We start from the raw sequence: 9,507 nt of genomic DNA on the forward strand, positions 1-9,507 counted from the left end.
CAAACTCTGCACAGGCAGTACCCAGAATTGAACCCAGGTCGCTGGAGCTGTGAGGCTGCGGTGCTAACCACTGCACCACCCTAACCTTTGATAACTTTAAACCTTAACCCCTTCCCACCATCCCTCCCACCAATCAAGAGTTTTCCCCGCTCCCACCCCACCTACCCCCCGTCCTGAGAACCGCACTCCTCCCCCTTCCCTACCAGTGTCTCACCTTGGTTCCCCAAATGGGGATCAGAAGGTGTGGGAGTTCCGGCCACCAACCAGAACATCGGCGTTGGACAGCCACCCAGTCCAGGTAAGTTCATCTACATTTATTTGAATTAATTCCACTGCGCAAATGAAGGCTCCGCCCCCGTGCAGCAGGTGAGTGCTGCAGCAAGGCCTCACCACTGCTGGTAAAATGGGGCGGGCCCTTCTTGGCATCGGGGGTCAAGGCAGGCTTCCCCCCCGCCATGACCCCCGACATCGGACGGCTGATAAAATCCAGCCCTGTGACTCTATGACTCCCTGACTCCATGACCATGGTCGTTTACAGCAGGGAAGCAGACCATTCTACCAATCGAGACTGTACTAGCTCTTTGATAGAACAATCCCAAGCTGAGTGCACTACCCTACTCTAAAGCACTAGCTCTGTATCTTCTCCTGATTTAATGTTCCCTTTTATTCCCTTTAAAGATGTAGTAGTCTGCGCCTCAAACACTGTCTGTGGAAAATCATTATATTCTACACACTGCTCTTCCACTTACGTCAGTTTAAGAATAATCTCAAATAATCTTACTAGGAATACACAATCCAATTGCACAGCAATTTCTGTTTGGAGGATAGAGTAATATAGTCCTTTGTGATCTATACCTCTCTGCAGTTCTAAAAACAATTCGGACATTTGTCAGCTATTCCAATTAGAGGAGTTCAAAGATCTAAAAGACCCTCCCAGGTCAAATTTTTGGTCAGTTGAAATGTGCAAGATACTGCAAAGTCAATATTTTGCCAAAAAGCAAACCTATGTGAGGTTTCTCTGAAGAAAGGGAGAAGCAAAGTCTTCAAACTCAACAGCACAAATATCTGCTACCATTTTCCATAACCAGATTGTTTTGTAGTCCAAATTCAAGCAGGGATAAATAGATTCGCCATCGTGGGTTTAATAGATATTTCTGCCAAGCTGAGTTTTGTAAAGTTTCCAGTTGCAACCAACATAGCCTGGGCTGTACAGATTAAATAGCCAGGCAGCTGATGACTTGCCAGTCTTTATTTATTTAGAGATACAGCACTGAAACAGGCCCATCGGCCCACCAAGTCTGTGCCGACCATCAACCACTCATTTATACTAATCCTACATTAATCCCATATTCCTTATTACAGGTTTAGACAGATTACTACAGGAGGTCCGATAAAGAAGGAAGGAGTCAAGATGATGACAATGACCTGTATTTATATAAACATTTTTAACTTAGAAATATGTTCCAAACCACTTCAAAAAAGGCATAAGAAAGATAATGGGTGCTGATAGGAAAAGGATATGATATGGGGTTACCAAAAGCTGGGCCAAAAATGTAAATTTAAGGAGAGACCGAAGGGTTTAGGGTGGGAGCTAAAGGCATGGCCAGAAATGGTGGAGCTAAGAGAGGGAACAAAAGGACAGAGTCAGAGGAATTGAATGTTTAAGAGTGGGTAGTTGTAGCACTGGAGAAGATTACAGAGCTAAGGAAGGGTAAAGCCATGGAGCATTTTAAACACAAGGGTGAGAGCTTCAAATTTGAGGCATTGGGTGTTTTGTTTATCTCATTCTTGGTATGTGAGTGTCTCCAGCTAGGCCGTATTTATTGTTCATCCCTAATTGCCCTTGAGAAGGGGGTGATGAGCCTCTTTGCTAAACCGCTGCAATCCATGTGGTATCAGTACACCCACAGTGCTGTTAGGGAGGGAGTTTAGTTTAGTTTTTTTAGTTTAGTTTAGAGATACAGCACTGAAACAGGCCCTTCGGCCCTCCGAGTCTGTGCCGGCCATCAACCACCCATTTATACTAATCCTACACTAATTCCATATCCCTATCTGTCCCTATATTTCCCTACCACCTACCTATACTAGGGACAAATTCTAATGGCCAATGAAAATTTCATTCATGCCTTTGTCACCTCCTGACTAGAACATTCCAATGTTATCCTGGCCGACCTCCCATCTTTCATTCTCCACAAAGTCCACCTCATCCAAAACTCTGTATCCTATCCCAGTCCAGGTCCTGCTCTCCCATTACCCTTGTCTTCACTGGAAAAGTCACACACCATTCCGACTTGGAAAGATATCGCTGTTTCTTCACTGTCGCTGGGTCAAAAAATCTGAAAAATCTGGGGCGGCACAGTGGCGCAGTGGTTAGCACCGCAGCCTCACAGCTCCAGGGACCCGGGTTCGATTCCGGGTACTGCCTGTGTGGAGTTTGCAAGTTCTCCCTGTGTCTGCGTGGGTTTTCTCCGGGTGCTCCGGTTTCCTCCCACAAGCCAAAAGACTTGCAGGTTGATAGGTAAATTGGCCATTATAAATTGTCACTAGTATAGGTAGGTGGTAGGGAAATATAGGGACAGGTGGGGATGTTTGGTAGGAATATGGGATTAGTGTAGGATTAGTATAAATGGGTGGTTGATGTTCGGCACAGACTCGGTGGGCCGAAGGGCCTGTTTCAGTGCTGTATCTCTAATCTAATCTAACCTATCAACCTGCAAGTCTTTGGCATGTGGGAGGAAACTGGAGCACCCGGAGAAAACCCACGCAGACACAGGGAGAACTTGCAAACTCCACACAGGCAGTACCCAGAATTGAACCCGGGTCACTGGAGCTGTGAGGCTGCGGTGCTAACCACTGCGCCACTGTGCCGCCCCAGATTTTTCAGATTTTTTGACCCAGCGACAGTGAAGAAACAGCGATATCTTTCCAAGTCGGAATGGTGTGTGACTTTTCCAGTGAAGACAAGGGTAATGGGAGAGCAGGACCTGGACTGGGATAGGATACAGAGTTTTGGATGAGGTGGACTTTGTGGAGAATGAAAGATGGGAGGTCGGCCAGGATAACATTGGAATGTTCTAGTCAGGAGGTGACAAAGGCATGAATGAAATTTTCATCAGAAATTGGGCTGAGCTAGAGATGAAAGGGGGTGATGTTAATGAGGTGAAAGTAAGTGGTCTTTGTGATGGAGGGGTTAAGGCTCAGAGGCTTGATTTAAGGTTGAATAGGACTATGAAGTTGTGAAGAGTCAGGAGTTGAGAAAAGTGGTGGAGAGATAAAGGTAGTTGCCATCAGCGTGCATGTGGAAGCTCACCCCATTTTTGCAGATGATGTCACCAAGAATAGCATGCAGATTAGGAAGAGAACGGGGATAAGGATGGAATGAGGGTCAAGGATGGATCCTTGGGGAGCCGCTGAGATAATGGTAGGAAGAAAAAACATTGGTAAAGACAGTTGACATATGAAACTTCTCTCATTGTGAATGCTCCAATTTCTGAGTCCATGTTGCTGCTATTTCTGCCTGCCATCCATCCCTCAGACCATAGTGTTCGAGTGATGTCCAAGTTTACAGTACATAGGATCAGCTCCTCAAGCCTGTTTAACCATTCAATTAGATCATGGCTGATCTGACCTTACCTTTATTTACTGGCCTTTGCTCTGCGTCCCTTGATGCACTCACTTAACAACTGATAAATCACAATCTTGAAATTTTCAATTCACCCACAACCTTTTCTAGATTTCCACTACCCTTTGTTTGGAAAAATGCCACCAGATTCACATCTATCCAGCTTAGTTCTAATTTAGAGATCATGCCCTCTTGTTCTGGGTTTCCCCTCCAGAGAAATAATTTTTCTGTAGCTAGCCTATCAAATCCATTTATCATTTTAACACCTCAGGTACATCACCCTCAATGTTCTAAACTCAAGAAATAAAAAAGAAATAAAAACAGAAAATGCTGGAGATACTCAGTCGGTCTGGCAACATCTGTGGAGATAGAAATGGAGTTAAAGTTTTAGGCCTGTGTGATCTTTCATCAGAACTGAGGAAAGTCAGAAATGTAATAGGTTTTGAGCAAGTGAAAGGGGGAGGGAGAGAACAAAAGGGTATGTCTGTGATAGGGTCGAGGGCCGGAGAGGTTAAATGACAATAGGTTTAATGGTGCAAAGGTGAAGGGAGTGGTAATGGGATAAGCAAAGAAACAAAAGATGTGTCCAGATGAGGTTTGAATGGCAGAATAGCAGACATCCAAAGTAATTAAGAAAGAAGAGAAAAAAACAAACCTGCAAAAAACACAAAACGAAATGGAGGCAGAGGTTACGATCTAAAATTTGTTACAAGGTTTTATTTTTGTATTTGTATTTTCCGTTTTAAAAACTGAAAAAATGATTTTCCGTGGACTTGAACACCTGCAAATAGCTGGAATTTTTGGATGTTGACTTTCGATACAATAATAGGAAAGCCAGCAGTTTCAAGGAAGCCCGTCAGGGGTTTGACCTCCTCATAACAACACTTTGAATGACAGTGGAGACTCTCTGTTTGGTCACATGATTGGCTCAGGAAGGCTTTTTTGCATTCACTTTGGACTTTTAAAAACCGTTGAGTTTGACAAAGAGCAGGCATTTTGAAATTTAGACCTGACCTGCCTGGAGACTCGAGAAAAAAGACCTCTCTCTGCAAAGGAGGCTGGCTTCTCTTGAAAAGAAATCCTGCATTTGAAAGGGGGCAGATTCCTAGTTTCTCCTGTTTCTGAAGAATACCTGCATCCAGTGTGGTTCCTGTTGCTTCCTGTGTTTTGGGAAATCCTGGAACCTGAACAAAGCTTCTACTGCTATGTTGCTGCTGTGAGTCCTGAGCAGACTGGTTGCTGCACTCCTGCTGTAAGACATGTGTAGTCAAATTGCCTTGAATGCCTACCCATCAAAGACTGTTTATAAACCTCACCTGGAGAGACTGCAAGTGGCATCCGACTATTCGACTCTGGGGCACCTCACCCAACTAAAGAATTTCCTACCAGAATGTGACAAACTGCTGTTTTTTAATTATTCCTTTTAATCCTAAAAGAACAGCTGTAAACTAAAATCCTTTTCCCCCGGTTAGCCAGTTTTTTTTAAATACATGTATGTGTGCATGAGGGTTAAGGAACTTAGGAGCTTTTCATGTATATATAAATTTATCTCATTAGTAGTTAAGACTTATTTCTTTTCTAATAAATAGTTAATATTGTTGTTTAAAGAAACCTGATTTGGTGTGCTTTATTCTGGGGACAAATAGAGTATCTAATTTGGCTATTCTTTGGTAGGTGGGAAACTTTATTGATATGCTGTGACCTGTGGGACTGAATTAACAGTGCATTTCTCCCGCCTTGGCCATAACAACTTGTTGAACTCAATGTTGAGTCTAGAAAGCTGCAAACTGCCCAGTTGAAAGATGAGGTGCTGTTCCTCGAGCTTGCATTGAGCTTCATTGAAACAGTCTAGCAGGCCAAGGACAGACAGGTCAGAGTAGCAGCATGGTGGAGAATTAAAATGGCAGGCGACAGGAAGCTCAGGGTCACACTTGCGAACTGAATGGTGGCGTTCTGCAAAGTGGTCATTCAGTCTGCACTTAATCTCCCCAGTGTAGAGCAGATCACACAATGAACAGTGAAAACATTATTCTAACTTGAAAGAAGTACAAGTAAACCTCTGTTTCACTTGGAAGGAGTATTTGCGGCCTTGGATGATGAGAAGGAAGGAGGTAAAAAGGCAGCACGTAATAGGCAGAGATAAGCAATGCTACAAGCAACAGATCAGATCAAAGTTCTGCAGTGCTGCTACATCCAGTCATGAATGGTGGTGGACAATTAAACAACTAACCAGAGGAGGATGCTCCACAAATATCCCCATCCTCAATGATGGGGAAGTCCAGCACATCAGTGCAAAAGACAAGGCTGAAGCATTTGCAACTACCTTCAGCCAGAAGTGCTGAGTGGATGATCCATTTCAGCCTCCTCCTGATGTCCCCAATATCACAGATGCCATTCTTCAGCCCATTCGATTCACTCCACGTGATATCAAGAACCGACTGAAGGCACTGGATACTGCAAAGGCTATGGGCCCTGACAATATGCAACCCAAGCTGCAGTGAAAGAGGAGGTAATTAATGCACTAGAAGGATTTAAAATTGATAAGGAGGGGGTATTAGATAGGTTGTCAATACCTAAAATTGATAAAGCACCATGACTGGATGAAATGCATCCAAGAATACTGAGGGAAGTGAGAGTGGAAATTGCAGTGGCACTAGCCATTATTTTTCAGTCTTCCTGAGATGCATGGTTGGTGCCAAAGGACGGAAGAATTGCAAATGTTACACTCTTGTTCAAAAAAGAATGTAAAGACAAGCCCAGTAACTACGGACCAGTTTAACTTTGGTGGTGAGGAAACTTCTAGAAACAATAATACAGGACAAAGTTAATAGTCACATCGATAAATGCAGGTTAATTAAGGAAAGCCAGCATGGGTTTACTAAAGAAAAATCGTGTTTATCTAACTTGCTGGAGTTTTTTGAAGGGGAAACCAAGAGGGTTGATGAGTACAATGCTGTTGGTGTGGTGTACATGGATTTCCAAAAGGCATTTGATGCAGTGCCACACAACAGACTTGTGAGTAAAGTTTTAGCTCATGGAATAAAAAGGATGGTAACAACTTGGGTACAAAATCATCTGAGTGACAGGAAACAGACAGTAGTGGTTAATGGATGTTCTTCGGGCTGGAGGACGATTTGTAGTGGAGTTTCCCAGGGGTCAGTGTTGGGACCCTTGCTTTAGCTGATATATATTAATGACTTAGACTTTGGTTTACAGGGCACAATTTCAAAATTGGCGGATGATACGAAACTTGGAAACATTGTGAACTGTGAGGAGGATAGTGTAGAACTTCAAAAGGACATAGACAAGCTGGTGGAATGGGCGGTCAAGTGGCAGATAAACTTCAATGCAGAGAATTGTGAAGTAATTCATTTTGGTAGAGACAATATAAAATGAGGGGTACAATTCTAAAGGGGATGCAGGAACAGAGGAATCGGGGGTATATGTACAGAAGGCATTGAAGCTGGCAGGAAAGATTCACGATAATGGTTCCAAAAATGAAGAACTTCATTTATGAAGATAGATTGGAGAAGTTGGGACTATTTTCCTTGGAGAAAAGAAGGCTGAGAGGAGATTTGATAGAGGTGTTCAAAATTATGAGGGGTCTGGACAGAGTAGATAGGGAGAAACGGTTCCCATTTGTGAAAGGATCAAGAACGAGAGGGCATAGATTTAAAGTAATTGGCAAAAGAAGCAATGGCGACCTGAAGAAAAACTTTTTCACGCAGCGAGTGGTTAGGATCTGGAATGCACTGCCTGGGAGCGTGGTGAAGACACAGTCAATCAAGGCATTCAAAAGGCAATTAGATAGTTACCTGAAAAGGAATAATGTGCCGGGTAACGGGGAGAAGGTGGTGGAATAACATTAAGTGAATTGTTCATTCGGAGAACTGGTGCAGACACGATGGGCCAAATGGCCTCCTTCTGTGCTGTAACAGTTCTGATTCAATGATTCTGTGAACACCTTCACCTCAAGTTCCCCTCCAAGCCATACACTATCCTGACTTGGAACTATATTGCTGTTCCTTCACCGTCGCCATGTCAAAAACTTGGAACTTCCTCCCTTCAGCACTGTGGGTGTACCTACACCTGATGCACTGCAGCAGTTCAAGAAGGCACCATCACCTCTCAAAGGCAATTAGGGATGGTCAACAAATGCTGGCCTAGCCAATGACGCCCACATCTCATGAATGAAAAAAAAAATCACGCAGGGCTAACACCTATTTCAAGCAGGAACCATGGGATAAGTGGAAATTGTTGGCTTCCAATTTTGCAGCCGTCAAACATCTGAGGAAGATTAGGCATGAGGCACCGTACCAAAAATTGTTTCCCCACTGCCCACCAAAGCTAATTTTTCATCCCAAAAAATGGACATGATGAGGACCAATTTTGCTCACCGCCCCCCGTCCCCCCAAGTGTGTGTGTGTGTGTGTGTTTTCCCTCCTGTTCTCCTTGTTCTATTTCATTTTTAGTGATAGAATGTGAAAGCTGAACAAATGTACAGTGGAAGAGGTAAATGTTTTAGCAGGCTTTCAAAGGAGTCAGAGAATAAACTGAGCATAAGAGCAAAATACAGCGGAAACTCTGAAATGAGAACAGAAAGTGCCGGAAATACTCAGTAGTTCTGGCAGCGTCTGTGGAGAGAGAAACAGAGTAAACGTTTCAGGACTGTGACCTTTCATCAGAATTGGCAACGGTTAGAAATATAATAGGTTTTAAGCAAGTGAAGAGGTGGGTGGTGGTGGGGTAGAAGAACAAAATGGAAGGTCTGTGATAGGATTGAGGGCAGGATAGATTAAATGACAGAGATGTTATGGAATAAAAGGCAAATGAAGTGCTGAATAGTTGTAGTAAAAGACAAAGTATTTGCCCAGAGAGAGTGTTACTGGCAGAATAATGAACAGTTCTGTCTGAAAGGAAAAACATGAAAAATAAGTTTAAGACTGGCATGTGGTTGAACAATAAATAAAAAAAACAAAAATTAAAAATATGAAAAATAAATAAAAAATAATGGATCTCATGGTCTGAAATTATTGGACTCAATGTTGAGTCCGCAAGCTGCAGAGTGCCTAATTGGAAGATGAGGTGCTGTTCCATGAGCTTGCGTGGATGTTCACTGGAACACTGTAGCAGGCTGAGGACAGAAATGTGGGCACGAAGGCAGGGTGGTGAACTGAAATGGCAAGCAGCTGGAAGCTCGGGATCATGCTTGCGGACTGAGCGGAGGTGTTCCGCAAAACACTCATACAGTCTGAATGGAGGGATGTGACTAGTGGTGTTCCGCAGGGATCAGTGCTGGGTCCTTTGCTGTTTGTAGTATATATAAATGATTTGGAGGAAAATGTAGCTGGTCTGATTAGTAAGTTTGCGGACGACACAAAGGTTGGTGGAGTTGCGGATAATGATGAGGATTGTCAGAGGATACAGCAGGATATAGATCAGTAGGAGACTTGGGCAGAGAAATGGCAGATGGAGTTGAATCCGGACAAACGTGAGGTAATGCATTTTGGAAGGTCTAATGCAGGTGGGAAGTATACAGTAAATGGCAGAACCCTTCGGAGTATTGACAGGCAGAGAGATCTGGGCGTACAGGTCCACAGGTCACTGAAAGTGGCAACGCAGGTGGATAAGGTAGTCAAGAAGGCATACGGCATGCTTGCCTTCATCGGTCGGGGCAGAGAGTATAAAAATTGGCAAGTCATGCTGCAGCTGTACAGAACTTTAGTTAGGCCACACTTAGAATATTGCGTGCAATTCTGGTCGCCACACTACCAGAAGGACGTGGAGGCTTTGGAGAGGGTACAGAAGAGGTTTACCAGGATGTTGCCTGGTCTGGAGGACATTAGCTATGAGGAGAGGTTGGAAAAACTCGGATCGTTTTCACT

Source organism: Heterodontus francisci, chromosome 8 (assembly GCF_036365525.1).
Source record: "Heterodontus francisci isolate sHetFra1 chromosome 8, sHetFra1.hap1, whole genome shotgun sequence".
NCBI lineage: Eukaryota > Metazoa > Chordata > Chondrichthyes > Heterodontiformes > Heterodontidae > Heterodontus > Heterodontus francisci.